General features: G+C 37.8%; 1 protein-coding gene across 2 annotated transcripts in view; it reads left to right on the top strand.

Moving 5' to 3' along the window:
• The first annotated feature begins 5,152 nt into the window (after positions 1 to 5,152).
• Positions 5,153 to 15,133, top strand: part of Pkg21D (Protein kinase, cGMP-dependent at 21D) — a 173,192-nt gene continuing 163,211 nt past the window's right edge. For both annotated transcript variants that reach the window (XM_073967496.1, XM_073967493.1), the window contains exon 1: positions 5,153 to 5,474. The gene's annotated coding sequence lies outside the window, so the exon portion shown is untranslated. The remainder of the gene's footprint in view (positions 5,475 to 15,133) is intronic.

The raw sequence follows: 15,133 nt of genomic DNA, 5'->3' as shown, positions 1-15,133 counted from the left end.
TCATTGACTGAATTGCCGATTTGACTTCATCTTCCGTGATCGGGTTTCCTGTTATGTCTGATTCAGTATTAGTGTTATTTTCTGGCCTTTCATCATCAGTGAATGTTGTTTTGATATATTTGTGCCAAACACTTTTTCTTTCTTTGGTCTCGAAGACAGCTTTACTGTTTTCGTCGACAAGTAGAGCCGGATGAGTTTTGCGGTATATTCCGGATGCTTCTTTTTATTTCTTGTGTAGGTTGAAATCGTCGTGTAGTCGGTGTAGCCTTTCGATTTCTTCACATTGTTTGTTAAGTTGAGCGTTCTTTGCAGCTCGTGTGGCATTTCTAATCTCTTGGTTTATTTCCCAATAAATTTCATAGTTGGTATTTTTGTGTATTTTTCGCTTTTCGCGAAGTTCGAGGATTTCTGTTGTTATCCAAGGTTCTTCTTTTCGGGTGGTTTTTGTCCCTAATATAGTTGAGGTTGTTTTAAAGACAGTTTTCATTTCATTCCACAACTCCTCAGTGCATTGCCTGTTGACGTTATTAAGTTTGGTGTTTATAAATTCTTTTACCCTTTCTTTTGTTAATGGGTCTTCTAGTTTTTCTAGATTAAGTTTAGTTTTTGCAGCCTTTTTTCTTGGCATTCCAAGTCTTATTCGCATTTTGCATAATAAAAGATTATGGTCGGAAGGGACGTCCGCTCCGGGATATGTGGAGCATGTTACAACACAAGAACAGTAGCGTCGATTTATTAGTATATAGTCAATTTGATTTCTAACTGGATTTTCTGTACTATCTTGTGGCGATCGCCATGTATACAGACGTCTTGGGTGATGGCGAAATAGAGTATTTACTATTTTCATGTTGTGTTCTTGGCAAAATTGTATGAGCCTGTCCCCTCTTTCATTTCTGGTGCCTAGTCCAAATTTTCCCGTGATATCCGCTGTTTCTATATTTCCTACCTTAGCGTTGAAATCTCCTTGAACAATCGTGATTTCATGTGGTTTTGTCATTTTCATGAGTTGTTCAACATCGCTGTAAAATTGTTCTATTTCCTCGTTATTTGAGTCACATGTTGGTGCATAGACTTGGATAATATTCATATTAAGTGGTTTTGCACATATTTTTATCATCATTACTCTATCGGATAGTGGAACAAATCCATTTATGCAGTCTGCTATCTTATTTTCCACAATGATTGCAACACCTCTCCTGTGAACGTCATCGTAGTTTCCCGAGTGATATATTTTAGTATTCTGTGACCTAAATTCGCTACTTTCGGTCCACCATGTTTCACTGATTCCTAGTATATCTATATTCAGTCTTTTCATTTCATCTATGGTGTTGTTTAGTTTTCCAGGTTCGTACAGACTTCTTACATTCCATGTTCCGATATTTATTTTTGTTTTATTTTTACCTCCGGGGATTCTTAGCACCCTCGTTTTGCCGGAGACTGAGGGCCGTATATTATCTATTGTATTCATTGCATTTGTATGATTTTTCTAGGGATGTTACCGTTGCCTTCTAAAGGGTTTATAGTTTTCCTTCTTTCGTTCAGCCGCTCCTATGAAGTGCAGACGCTGTTTGCAGCCGCCAAAACTTGGACAGACGCTGCCTTTTTCCTTTTTTTTTTGGTTCACCCCGCATATTTTATTTCTGCGGTACCCGCCATATCTGATGAGCATTCCCCTATCCACCACCTGGGGAGGCGTCCGATGGGAGAAAAAAGAGGAAGAAAAAACAACTCCGCACGGAAAAACAAATATACAAAAAACAAAATATAGTCTTTTTCTGAACAACAAGTAAAAAAGTGTCCGTCGGCTTTACCGACAGAGATATACCCTCAGCCAATGTGAATTGAAACTTTCATCTACGGATAGATCGAATGTATATAGGGTCTCTTCAGAATTGTGTGGTCCTTTTTTAACATTTAAACTTGCCGACAAACATGTGGATTAGGAATTAACACAAATGTTGAACTTTTGTGGGGGAGGTACCCTTGGGAAAGACCGATATGGGCCATTTTAGAATCTAGACTAAATTTTGACAAAATATTAGGAGATCCAAAGTTTGGACCAAATTGGTTGCCCCATTCAAGTGATATCGTCCTAACACTTAAGTGACATTTTTTAAATATTGGGGAGAAGTACCGGAAGTTGGGGACCGGTATTGCCCCATGAAACTAAGTTTGGATAAAATATGACGAAGACCGAATGTTGCACCAAATCGGTAGAACAGTTCGAGAGCCACATATGGCGACATAGGGTTTTTACACCTTTCGGGATGTTTTCCTAAAAAAATATGGACTTGCCCCCGAAAAAACTTTTACCGTCGTAATGGAGGTTGCGAATGCAATTCGCTTCAACAAAAATCAAAGTGATTCGAGAGCAGGTCTTACACTGAACTTATCCGAAATTTTGTGTGGGAGGTACCAGAAGGAGTAGACAAATATAGTCCATTTTCGAACCTGATCTATATCTGGTGGATATATTAGGATGTGCAGAGTATGGATTACATCGGTCACTCCCTTCAAGAGTTACCGTACGAACACTTTACCGAACATCTTTGAACTTTTGTGGGAAGTCACCTGAGGGAGTGGGTCGATATGGCTTATCTTCGAACTTAAACTATGTTTGGACAAAATATTACTAAGGCCAAATTTTGGACCGAATCGGCAGACCCGTTTGAGAGTTATCTTGCGCTCCAACCACCTTACACGGTGTCATAGGGGTTTTTTGAAACTTTCAGGATATTTTCTCAGGAAGTATGGACTTGCCCTATGTAGCTAGTACCATCGTATGAGGGACAGCGAATACAAGTTGTTACAACAAAAATCAAAGCGATTCGGGAACAGGTCCTAAACTGAACTTTTCTGAAATTTTGTGTGGGAGGTACTCGAAGGAGTGGACCGATTGAGTCCATATTGGAACTTTATCTAAGTCTGGTAGAACTTTCACGATGTACAAAGTGTTCAAATCGGTTACTCGCGTCAAGAGTTATCGTGCGCACAAATTTTCCGAGCATTTTCAAACTTTTGTGGGGGAGGTACCGGAAGCATTGGATCGATATAACCCATCTTCGAACTTAAACTAAGTTTTTACAAAATATTACGAAAGCCAAATTTTGGGCCGAATCGGTTGATCCGTTCGAGAGTTATCGTGCGCTCCAACCAGCCAGACAGACATACGGACGGACATGGCTAAATCTACTCCAAATTGTCTGAAACACATTTCGTCCAAACATACTTGGGGACTAAAACCATTATTTCGATGAGGCACATTTTGCCCGTATGAAAGTGTATATACCCTCGTTAGCATAAATGGTGAGGGTAAAAAAACAGGGTAAATGCACAAAACGATCACGAAAACGCGACAAAATCGATAAGTTGTCAATGAGAGCCGTACTCAACTGAAATCAAGGATATGTGGCCTAAGTATCCCACCGAACTGCCTGAAATTTGGTATTAAGAAATTAAAAAGAAATTTGTGGATACTGGTCCACTTCTTCATATAACCCCCATAGTACGGTACCTCCTGATTTTGGGTATTTTGAAAGGTTGTGGCCTCAATATCACTCCGAAATGGCTGAAATTTGGTATTAAGTCTTCCTTGAGGCTATAAAACTTTCCACCTTAAAATTGTCTGTGTAAATCTCCGTCTTCTTATAGCCCCCATAGAACGGTACCCCCCGTTGTTCGCTATTTTGAAGGTTGTGGCCTCAATATCACTCCGAAATGACTGAAATTTGGTACTAAGTCTTCCTGGGGGTATAAAACAATCCATCTGAAATTTGTCCCGATTTTCGGTATTTTGATGGTTGTGGCATCGATATCACTCCGAAATGGCTGAAATAAGGTATTAAGTCTTCCTTGGGGGTATAAAACAATCCCACTGAAATTTTTTGGTATAGGTTTACGTCTTCATATAGCCTCCATAGAACGGTACGCCCGATTTTCGGTATTTTGAAGGTTGTGAACTCAATATACCTCTGAAATGGTATTAAGTCTTTCTTGGGGGTATAAAACAATCCAACTGAAATTCATCGGTATAGGTCCACGTCTTCGTATAGCACCCATATAATAAATTCCGCTATCTAGTTATGACCTGCCCCAAAAACACCTAAAAATTTAGTCTAGAAACTTCGAAAACTTTTCTGTCGTCTACGAAAATGTTTTTTACTTGATTTTCTTGGAAAGTCACATACTGATGATATTTAACTGTCGGCAACTGTCGACTGATAGTTCTTTACTTGTTATTGTAATACACATTCCCTACCTGTCAAATGGTGAAGCTCTATTTATTTTGACTTTTTTCCACGCATTACTCAATGAAATTCCCATTAATAAAATCCCCAAAGCAAATTGTTTTTACCTTGCCACGTGGTCTTCATTTCCCTTCAACCTTTGACATAATGAGGAAATTCTTGTGAAACAATATTAAAGCAGAGGTAGGCAAAAGAGGGCGAAGGGTGGCAGAAGAGCAACAAGAAGTAGCAACAGAAATATTATATGATATAAATTCCTCTAGCCGTCGATAATGCTACGACAATTAAAAATCAATCAAATCCAATTGTCCCTATTCGAAATAGTTTCGTACTACCACCCTGCTTGAGTCACAAAATGCCTCATATGTATGTATGTAGTATGAGTAAATAATGTTCCTTGTTTACGGCTACACCATGCAATGGCAATGAAAACAATTGAAACAAAAAAGAATAAAAACCACAAAGTGTCTACTGACCCATACTTAAGCAGTCAAACTGAATATGTACCCACTTTAGTGGAACCAGCTACTAGATAGTAGAAGGACTGACTATAAAGACTAAACACAACTACTAAAAACATCAGCAAGAACAACAACAATTACAAACGAATCAAACAAATACAATGAAACAATATACTAAACAAATAATTTTCGTATAGCCTATATCTTTGTGATTTGTAGTTGTGTTTTTTTCTATAGGCTATGACGGCATAGAATGTGAAGGTAAACGGATAAAATGTGAAATTCATTCAAAAATTTCCTAAAAAAAAGCAACAACACCAAAACTGGGGAAACTAGCTACACCGCTACGAAGTTGTTAGTTGTTTTTTCTTTTGTTTTTTTTTTTTTGTTAGGCAATTGAATAGGCATGGATGGTATGACAGCGAATAAGTATCCATTGACTTTAGTATAGTTTTAGGCGCAGACATTTAAACTAGAATACAAAGCAAACCGTGACAGCAACAAATTTGTGAAAAGAAAGTAAACAGAAAAAACCAACGAAATTCCAGTTAAAAATGTAGTGAAATGAAATTACAAAATGAGAATATATAATATAAAATTTTGTAAAATAAGAAAAGAAATAAAAAATAAATAAAATTGACGAATTAATATCACAGAATTATTTTAATAATTTAAATAAAAAATTTCCTTATTTTAAAATTATTGCCAAATAAAAAGTGTTGTGTGTTTTCTTCCAAAGGATATCTGCTCAGTCATTTATAATATGGTAAGTTTATATTATTTTTTAGTTTTTTATTGATGACTCTTTACTTTGTATATCAACGACTATTGAAATATATTTTCCTTATAAAACCCCCCCCCCCCCCCCCCCATTAAGTCTTCAATAAATTAGCTTGCCCTTTAGGCGTATACGCAATTTAGTAATCAATTGTCTTGTCTTGTGTAGCGTATGAGTAATTGGGAATTCTATCAGTCAAGGTGGCGTATGATTACCGGTATAACTGATGAATAATCTAGAATGAATGGTAATAGGCCAAGGGAAATAACACAAATAGGTCAAATATAAATACGAAAATATCTAAAGAGGATAAAATAGAATAAATATATTCGTTCAAGTGAAGAAGATAAAATAATTACAGTATATTGTTAATAGAGAGTATCAACAAAAATTATTGTTTTTTTTTTAATATTGACTTTAAGTAGAAGAATATGTGTATGGTTTTGGGCAACAAACAACGACAGAATGCAATCTGAAAATTGATTTTCATTTATAATTTTTTAGAATGTGTAAACTGAAATAAATATAAGCGAAAGATATTAGAAAAAAAAAAAAAATTATGTTTCAGTGTTTTATTTAGAAATGCACTTAAAACTAGAAAATAATTTGTCGCTTATCCTCAATGAATTTAAAAATAAATAAAAAATAAATTAAAATAATTTAAATAAAATAAGTTTCAGTGTTTTATTTAGAAATGCATTTAAAACTAGAAAATAATTTGTCGCTTAGCCTCAATAAATATATTCTTTCTCATGAAGGAATCTCTCAAATAAAACGCTTGCCGTTAAATTTTGCCACCATTTATAATTTAAATGCAAGCGTTTTATTTGAGAGATTCCGTCATGAGAAAGAATATATTTGTTGAGGCTAAGCGATAAATTATTTTCTAGTTTTAAGTGTATTTCTAAATAAAACACTGAAACTTAATATTTTTTAAATTATTTTTTATTTTTAACTTTTTACTAAATACTTTTTTTTGATAACTAAGAACAAAATTATAGCCAATTTAGGCCGAAAATTTAAATAAAAACTTTACAAGTAAAAAAGTATCAGTCGGCTTTGCCGACAGAGATATACCCTCAGCCTATATGAATTGAAATTTCATCTACGGTCAGATCGAATGTATTTATGATCTTTTCATTATTTTGTGGCCTTTTTTGGTCATTTAAACTTGCCGACAAAAATATGGATTAGGATTAAAGTTCAAAAGTGTTGCAGAGGAGGTACTTAAAGGAATGGACCGACATAGCCCATTATGGAAATGGATCTTATTTTGGGAGTCATATCTTTTCGATAGATATCGCGCCCACTAGTCATTTCAGTGGGTCATCGTATAACTTATGGACCAGTATACCAGGAATCATGGAATTGTCCACGGAAAACATAATACCGTTGTAAGCAGGACAAAAACGAACAGGATCGGCATACATTTCCAAAGGATCTTCGAGCAGACCTTAAACTGCACTTAAACACAAATGTTGAACTATTGAGGAGGAGGTACCCTAAAGTACCTCGATTTTAGAAGTTAAACTAAATTTGGACAAAATATTAGGAGATCTCAGTTTTGGACCAAATTTGTTCAAGAGATATTGTGCATACCATTTAAGTGACTTTTTTTAAATATTCGGGGGAACTACCGGAAGTTGTGGACCGTTATTGCCTATTTTCGAACTGAAAGTATGACAAAATATCAGGAAGGCCAAATTTTGGACCGTATATTCGTATATTCGAAATTAAACTATGTGTGGACAAAATATTACGAAGGCTAGTTTTTTGACCAAATCGGTTGATCCGTTCGAGAGTTGTATTGCGCTCCAACCACTACACACGGTGTCTCAGGGGTTTTTTTGCATCTTTCAGGCTATTTTCTCAGAAAGTATGGACTTGCCCCTGATGAGGGGCATCTCTATACCAGGAGGAGGCATTGTGACTCACAAGAGAGCCCATTTGCTCTAAGTGAGCGTAAATTTGTTATCGCTCACAGCCTGTGTAGATGCTAACACGTTGTGAACAACAACAAATTTACGCTCATTGAGAGCACAAGAGAGACCCAAAAATGTTCTCTGCCTCACTCTGCTCTATACTGAGGGCGCCCACTGAGTTGTTTTGCATTTACTATTCTCTCTCATTCACAGTGTACGTGTGAAAAAACGCGTGATGAACATGATTTGCTTGTTGTTTATTCGCCTATACATAAATCCTTGCTTTAGTTTGATGGAATTCTCTTGGGCGACGCTGCCCTAATGAGACATGTTTCGTCGTAAGCGGGGCAGTGAATACAAGTTGCTACAACAAAAATCAAAGAGATGCGAGAACAGGTCCTAAACTGAACTTTTCCGAAATTTTGTGTGGGAGATACCCGAAGGAGTGGACCGATTGAGTCCACACTAAAACCTCATCTAAGTCTGGTAGAAATTTCACGATGTGCAAAGTATGGATCTAATCGATTACTCACTTCAAGAGTTATAGTGTGCACAAATTCTCCGAACATTTCCGAACTTTTGTGGGGGAGGTTTAGTTTAGACATAATATTACGAAAGCCAAATTTTGGACCGAATCGGTTAATCCGTTCGAGAGTTATCGTGCGCTCCAGCCAGCCAGACAGACGGACGGACATGGCTAAATCAACTCCCAATTGTCTGAAACACATTTCGCCCAAACATACTTGGGGTCTAAAACCATTATTTCGATGAGGCACATTTTGCCCGTATTAAAGTGTATATCGTCGGTGTCATGCTTAAGTGTTCCATATGCCTGATTCGAGAAAAACTCAAGTTAATATTTAAGGCCATACAGGATAAAAATGGTGCAATAATACAATACTTTAAGACCTCAGTTCTACTTAACTAAACTCATAGAATATATCAGTAGTTTATTTTAGCCAGATATCTGTGATAGTCTAGAAGTTATGACCAATTTTTACAATTGCAAAAAGTTGCTGAATTATTCCATGTAATCTTTTTTTCATGTTTTTGGCAGTTTGTGTCACATGGAAAACATTTTGTCACAATTCAACCAAAACAATTTTTATCAATCGTGTTCCACCTACCTTATATGAAGTGCTACTGTGGAGTTGAAAAATCAGGACTTTAAATGAAATATTTATTTTTCTCATATAAATACAATAAGGACTATTATTGTAGGTATCCATAACATTTATATAAGGGATTGCCTCCACTTATCACTATTTTTTTTGGTAAAAATTTCGATCGGACCAAACGGATTGATTTTTTGCATTTCTAAGGTAACATAAAACATTTAAACGCGTTTTTCTTATAATACCATTTTTGTAGTCGGTGTCCACACTAGCTTCAAGTCGAATGAACGTTTTTACATCAAAATTTTGTCTTTAAACTAGGGATTTCTTGTTTAAACGATTGATACATTTTCGTTTTTCATATAACAATAGAATATTCAAAACTATTTGGATTTAGAAATTATTATTCTTCAGTTTTTAAACCAAGTCCTTTCAAACAATTTGTTCCATACGCCACATTATTCGTAACTTGGCAAAAATTGGCAATTTTTTGTTCCAAACGCCATCATTTTTGGTGCGGAACAATTCGTTTTTGTCACTTTTTGTTCCATACGCCAAATGAAATGGATATGGAACTAAAAAGTTCAAAGTTGTTTTGTTCCATGCGCCAGGCTTTATGGATATGGAACAAAACGACAAGATTTTTTGGGTCACAAAGCGGATATGGAACAAATTTACATCTGAATATCTCAGAAATTATAAGAGATAGAGAAAATCCGACCAAAAAATCTGAAAGAGCATGGTTCAAAACCTTGTAAGGTACCTTTATCTCAAAATGTCAAAAATGGCGTATGGAACACTTAAGCATGACACCGACGAAATGTTAAAAATAGGTGAACAAGTGCTTTGTCAACACCACAAGTGCTGCCGGCCAGCGACTTGTTAATCCTGTTCCTACTTCTGCTGTTCCTAAACATGCTGTCGAACGTTATACGTTATCGAACGTTACACACAATGTAGTGGTGTAGTTAGTGGTCGGAATCACGATACCATCAACCAATATGTTCATGTGGATTTGTAGCCGTCCAGGCGGTGATTAGTAGATTTCGAGGCGGATATTTTCATATTCCTCTGATTTAAAAACTGCACTAGGTCAGTTATGTACACATTTAACTTATCGTTTACGTCATCGGCTATAGGTTTTTAGGTTTTCACTATTTTGCTTAGAAACCACAGGTCCAATGTAAATGAGACTGAAGAAAATGTTGTAGCTATGTTGTTCTCTACAAGATTGACTTTTACGGTATTTTCGTAGGTTTTACCATTTTTGAGATATTGAAGTTCAAATTGGGACAATGCACTGACTGTATCGCCCCCTTATAAAACAATGTCATGAAGGGTGCGTCTTAACCAACTTTTAATGAAAACCGCTTACACAGGGCAAGTTTTTGTCAATTCTGAAACAGCAATGTTTATAGATGAGAAAAATCCAAAAACAAGAAAAAATCGCTGTAGGGATTTTTAAATAAATCGCGGTAAAAATTCACATTTTTAGGTGTTTTTTAGGTTTTCACGATTTTGCTTGGAAACCACAAGTCCAATCGAAATGGAGCTAAAGAAAATGTTGTAGCTGTGAAAATTCTCTAGAGGATTGACGTTTATGATTTCTTCTCAGGCTGTACCATTTTTGAGATAAAGAAGCTCAGTTTACATTTTTAAGTTTTTTGTTAGTGTTTCGCGATTTTGATTGAATACGGCAAGTCTTATCGGCATGGCAACTGAGAAAATCTTATAGCTGTGAAAATTCTCTACAAGACTGGCTTATGTAATTTTTCCTAGGTTGTACCATTTTTTTAGATTTATAAGTTTAAGTTGGGAAATTACAGTCATGACATTGTTTTATAAGGAGACGATACAGAATTGAATTGAATTTAAATTGTCCCATTTTCAACTTCTATATCACAAAAGTTGTAAAGCCTACGAAAATATCATTAAGGTCAATCTTGTAGAGAATTTTGATAGCTACAACATCTTCTTTTGTTGGGACTTGCGGTTTCCAAGCAAAATCGCAAAAACCTAAACAACCCCTAAAAATGTCAACTTGAATCGCGATTTATTTAAAAAGCGCTCCGGCGATAGGAAAGGTTTGGAATTAAATGACTAACATTAAAAAAATAAATAATTCGAATACACAAATTTCGAATGATTTGTGATATAAATGCTAGTCTCCAAGCTTAGCCTTCGTCCACCCACTAAAAAAACACCATTCAATATGCCTGATGATCGGTCTAACCACCCGTGAAACGTAGCATAGTGGTTGAATGTGTGGGACTTCGGTGGATTCCTAATTTTTCAATGTACCTATTAGGTCTAAATAGCTCAACTCGAAAGAGAATTAATTCAAATATCACTCTAAAAATGACCTTCGCCTTAATAAGGCAAAACAAAAAAATGATTTCAGCATGAGCCAGGCTGGGATTCGAACCTGGGACCCCAACAACCAAGTGACACGGTTGCAGGCGTCTTAGCGTTCTAAGCCACCATCAACTTGTCAAAGATTCCGATGACAAATATTGATGATCAAAATCTTCTGATAAGAAGAACAAATAAAATAAAGGTGGAAAAAAGCTGCCTTAGTATTTGTTATAAAGCATTGAAAAATAGGGTTACCAGCCAAGTCGGACTATAGGAAAGGTTTGGAATTAAATGACTAACATTAAAAAAATAAATAATTCGAATATACAAATTTCGAATGATTTGTGATATAAATGCTAGTCTCCAAGCTTAGCCTTCGTCCACCCACTAAAAAAACACCATTCAATATGCCTGATGATCGGTCTAACCACCCGTGAAACGTAGCATAGTGGTTGAATGTGTGGGACTTCGGTGGATTCCTAATTTTTCAATGTACCTATTAGGTCTAAATAGCTCAACTCGAAAGAGAATTAATTCGAAAAATGTTCTATGTTTGAGGGGCTATAACTTTATGGTAACACCATATATCGACAAAATTATTTCAGAATTATCCTATTTGAAGTGATCTCAATTAAATGAAATCATAAAATTTTAAAAAAGTCAAAAACACATTTTTCGATTTTTGTCCACTGGAGCACCATTGTGCGGCGTGTCTAAGACACCACTTGTAGAGAAGTTGTACAAGGCTGAAATACTCAGAAAATGTCGCCAACATTACTGAGGGGTATTTTGCCACCGTTGAAAAGTGTTTGATGTTGACTGACCGGGGAATCGACCCACGACCTTCAGCGTGCAAGGCGGGTGTGCATACCATTGCACCACGGTGGCACCCATCCTGAGGTTGGGCAACTGAATAACTGAGTTTCGGCATGGGGAAGATTAGTTCCTCTAGAATCTTCCCTACTAAAGTTGACGCCCCCGCAAACGTTTTAAGGACCATGATCTGCGAATCTGCACCTGGAATGTTCGCAATCTTTATAGAGAAGGTGCAGTTTACGCGCTGGCAGATGTACTTGAAAAGTACAAGGCCGATATTACTGCCATACAGGAAATACGATGGACTGGGAAAGATGTCACAACAACACCTAAAGGTGACGCACTGTATTATAGCTGCCATGACACAAAGCATGAGTTTGGTTGCGGTTTTGTAGTTGGTCAGAGGTTAAAACATCTGGTATCCAGCTTCACCCCAGCGAATAAAAGACTTGCTACAATTCGATTAAAAGCAAAATTCTTCAACATCAGCTTTATCTGCGCTCATGCTCCAACCGAAGACAAGGACGAACAGACCAAAGATATATTCTACGAGCGCTTAGAAGAAATATATGACCGTTGTCCTGCCCATGACATTCAAATTGTTCTAGGCGATTTTAATGCCAAAATTGGAAAGGAGAATATCTTTGGACAAACAGTCGGGAAATCCAGTCTACATAGTGAAACATCAGACAATGGAATGAGGCTGATAGACTTCGCAGCGGCAAAAAACATGGTAGTTAGCAGTACCAGATTTAAGCATCTCGATATTCATAAGGGCACTTGGCTGTCTCCAGACCAAAGAACAATAAATCAAATTGATCACGTTGTGATAGATGGAAGACATTCATCGAGCGTGTTGGATGTACGATCGTTCCGAGGAGCAAACATAGATTCGGACCATTACCTCGTTGCTGCAAAGGTACGTACCCGTCTTAACGTTGCAAATAAAGCACGGACAGACACAACACGAAAGTTGGACATCGCTAAGCTGCAAACACAACAGATAGCCACAGCATATTCCACTCAACTGACCCAATTGCTTAATGAAAGCGCTTCTCGTCCCGATAACATATCAGCACAATGGCAAAATATTGCCCACTCCATGCAAACTGCCGCAAAATCAGTACTTGGATACCAGAGACCTCCACCAAAGAATCCATGGTATGACCAGGAGTGCCGTGCTGCTACCGAAGAAAAAATGCGGCATATATGGCTACTTTACAATCAGTAGCAACGCGTAGCGCACGAGAGAGGTATCGGGAAAAAAGGAGAGAGGAGAAATGTCTTTTCCGCAGGAATAAGAGAGAGATGAAAAATAGGGAGTGTGAACAAATAGAGATGTACAGGAGACAGAACGAAGTCCGAAAATTCTACCAAAGAGTGAAGCATCAAACTGATGGCTTTGGTACAGGCATATCCTCCAGTAGAGACCAACAAGGTAATTTGGTAACTGATACAGATAGTGTGCTCAGGATATGGAAAGAACATTTTTCCAAACTGTTGGTATCCGATAGCAGTGAAGACGGCGAAGATACCACAGATCCAATCACAGAAGATGGTATTGAATGTATACCGCCCAGCCAAGATGAGGTAAGGACAGCAATAAACCGGCTAAAGAATAATAAGGCGGCGGGAGCAGATGGCCTACCAGCCGAGCTGTTCAAAACCGGAGGCGACACGCTGATAAGGTGTATGCATCAGCTAGTTAGCACCATCTGGCAGGAAGAACGCGTACCCGACGATTGGAACGTGAGCATCCTATGTCCAGTCCACAAGAAGGGTGATAAGACTGTGTGCTCCAATTACAGGGGCATAAGTCTGCTCCCTATTGCATATAAGATAGTATGTGGCATATTGTGTGAGAGACTAAAGCCTATGGTCAATGAAATTATTGGACCCTATCAGTGCGGCTTTAGACCTGGCAAATCCACCATTGACCAGATATTTACCTTGAGACAAATCCTGGAAAAGACCCAAGAAATGAAGATCAACACCTTCCATCTTTTCGTCGATTATAAAGCAGCATTCGACAGCCCTATACGTTCAAAGGTGTTCCAAGCCATGTCTGATTTTAGTATTCCTGCAAAGCTCATTCGGCTTTGTAGAATGACATTAACTGAGACGAGATCCTAAGTTAAAATAGGAAAGAACCTCTCCGAAGAGTTTATTACCAAAAGAGGTTTTAGACAAGGAGACGGCCTGTCGTGTGATCTATTCAACATCCTGCTGGAAAAGGTCATACGAGACGCGAAGGTCAAAAGAAATGGAACTATATACACGAACAGCCATATGTTACTGGCTTATGCCGACGACATTGACATCATGGGTCGATCGGTGAAGGAAGTAACTGACACCTTTACAAAAGTCGAAGGAGAATCTGCTAAAGTTGGTCTGGCAGTAAACGGCGAAAAAACCCCGCACCATTTGTGAATGTTGGTACATACAATTTTGAGGTAGTAAAGGACTTCGTCTACCTCGGCACCGCCATAAACACAACAAATAACATCAGTTGTGAACTACGAAGAAGAATAGTGTTGGCTAACAGATGCTACTTTGGGCTGAGTAAGCAGTTTAGGAATAAAGCCACCTCTCGTCAAACAAAAGTAACACTTTACAAAACACTGATACTACCCGTGCTAATGTATGGTTCCGAAGCATGGGTACTTGCTCATGCAGATAAGGCAGTGCTTGGTGTGTTCGAGAGAAAAATTCTTCGAAAGATCTACGGGCCAATCTGTGTTGACGGCGAATATCGGCGTCGTATGAACAACGAGCTGTACCAACTATACAATGACATCAATATAGTTGAACAAATCGAGATACAACGATTGCGATGGCTAGGCCATGTTATAAGAATGAGTGATGATGAACCCGCTAAAAAGGCGTATAAATACGGGCCGCATGGAGGTTCTCGCAGATCTGGAAGGCCAAAGCTTCGCTGGAGCGAACAAGTGAAACGAGATATCAGTAAGCTACATATCCCAGATTGGGAAAATACAGCAGCAAACAGAGAGGATTGGAGATTTTTTTCTTAGTTCGGCTTATGGAACAAATGTTCTGTAAAAGGCCAGCTAAGTAAGTAAGTAGAATCTTCCCTACTGGCCACAAGAGGCAGATCGGTCTGTACGATTCGCTTCTGCTGGCATCATTTACTGGATTCAATAGCGGGACTACCCTGGTAACTTTTTAGGCTTCTGATAAAGTCTACAGTCTGGGAGGTTTTTTGGTCCAGAAAGTAACAACATAACTCCTATCGCAAAGTTCCTGGAGGCGCTTAAACCAGTGCAGCCTGGGAAGTGTTGACATGTGGTGGTTGCAGATCTAGCAAACGGAACAGATCCGCGGCCCGCGGTTACGGGTTATATTGCCATTCCAATGGTGAAAAACCAGGACTTTGGAGGTACCTTTATATGGGGACTTTAACATAAAATGAAAAATA

Source organism: Musca autumnalis, unplaced genomic scaffold, assembly GCF_047663935.1.
Source record: "Musca autumnalis isolate F117 unplaced genomic scaffold, ASM4766393v1 scaffold_2, whole genome shotgun sequence".
Classification (NCBI taxonomy): Eukaryota; Metazoa; Arthropoda; class Insecta; order Diptera; family Muscidae; genus Musca; species Musca autumnalis.
This window is presented reverse-complemented; position numbering and strand designations above follow the sequence as displayed.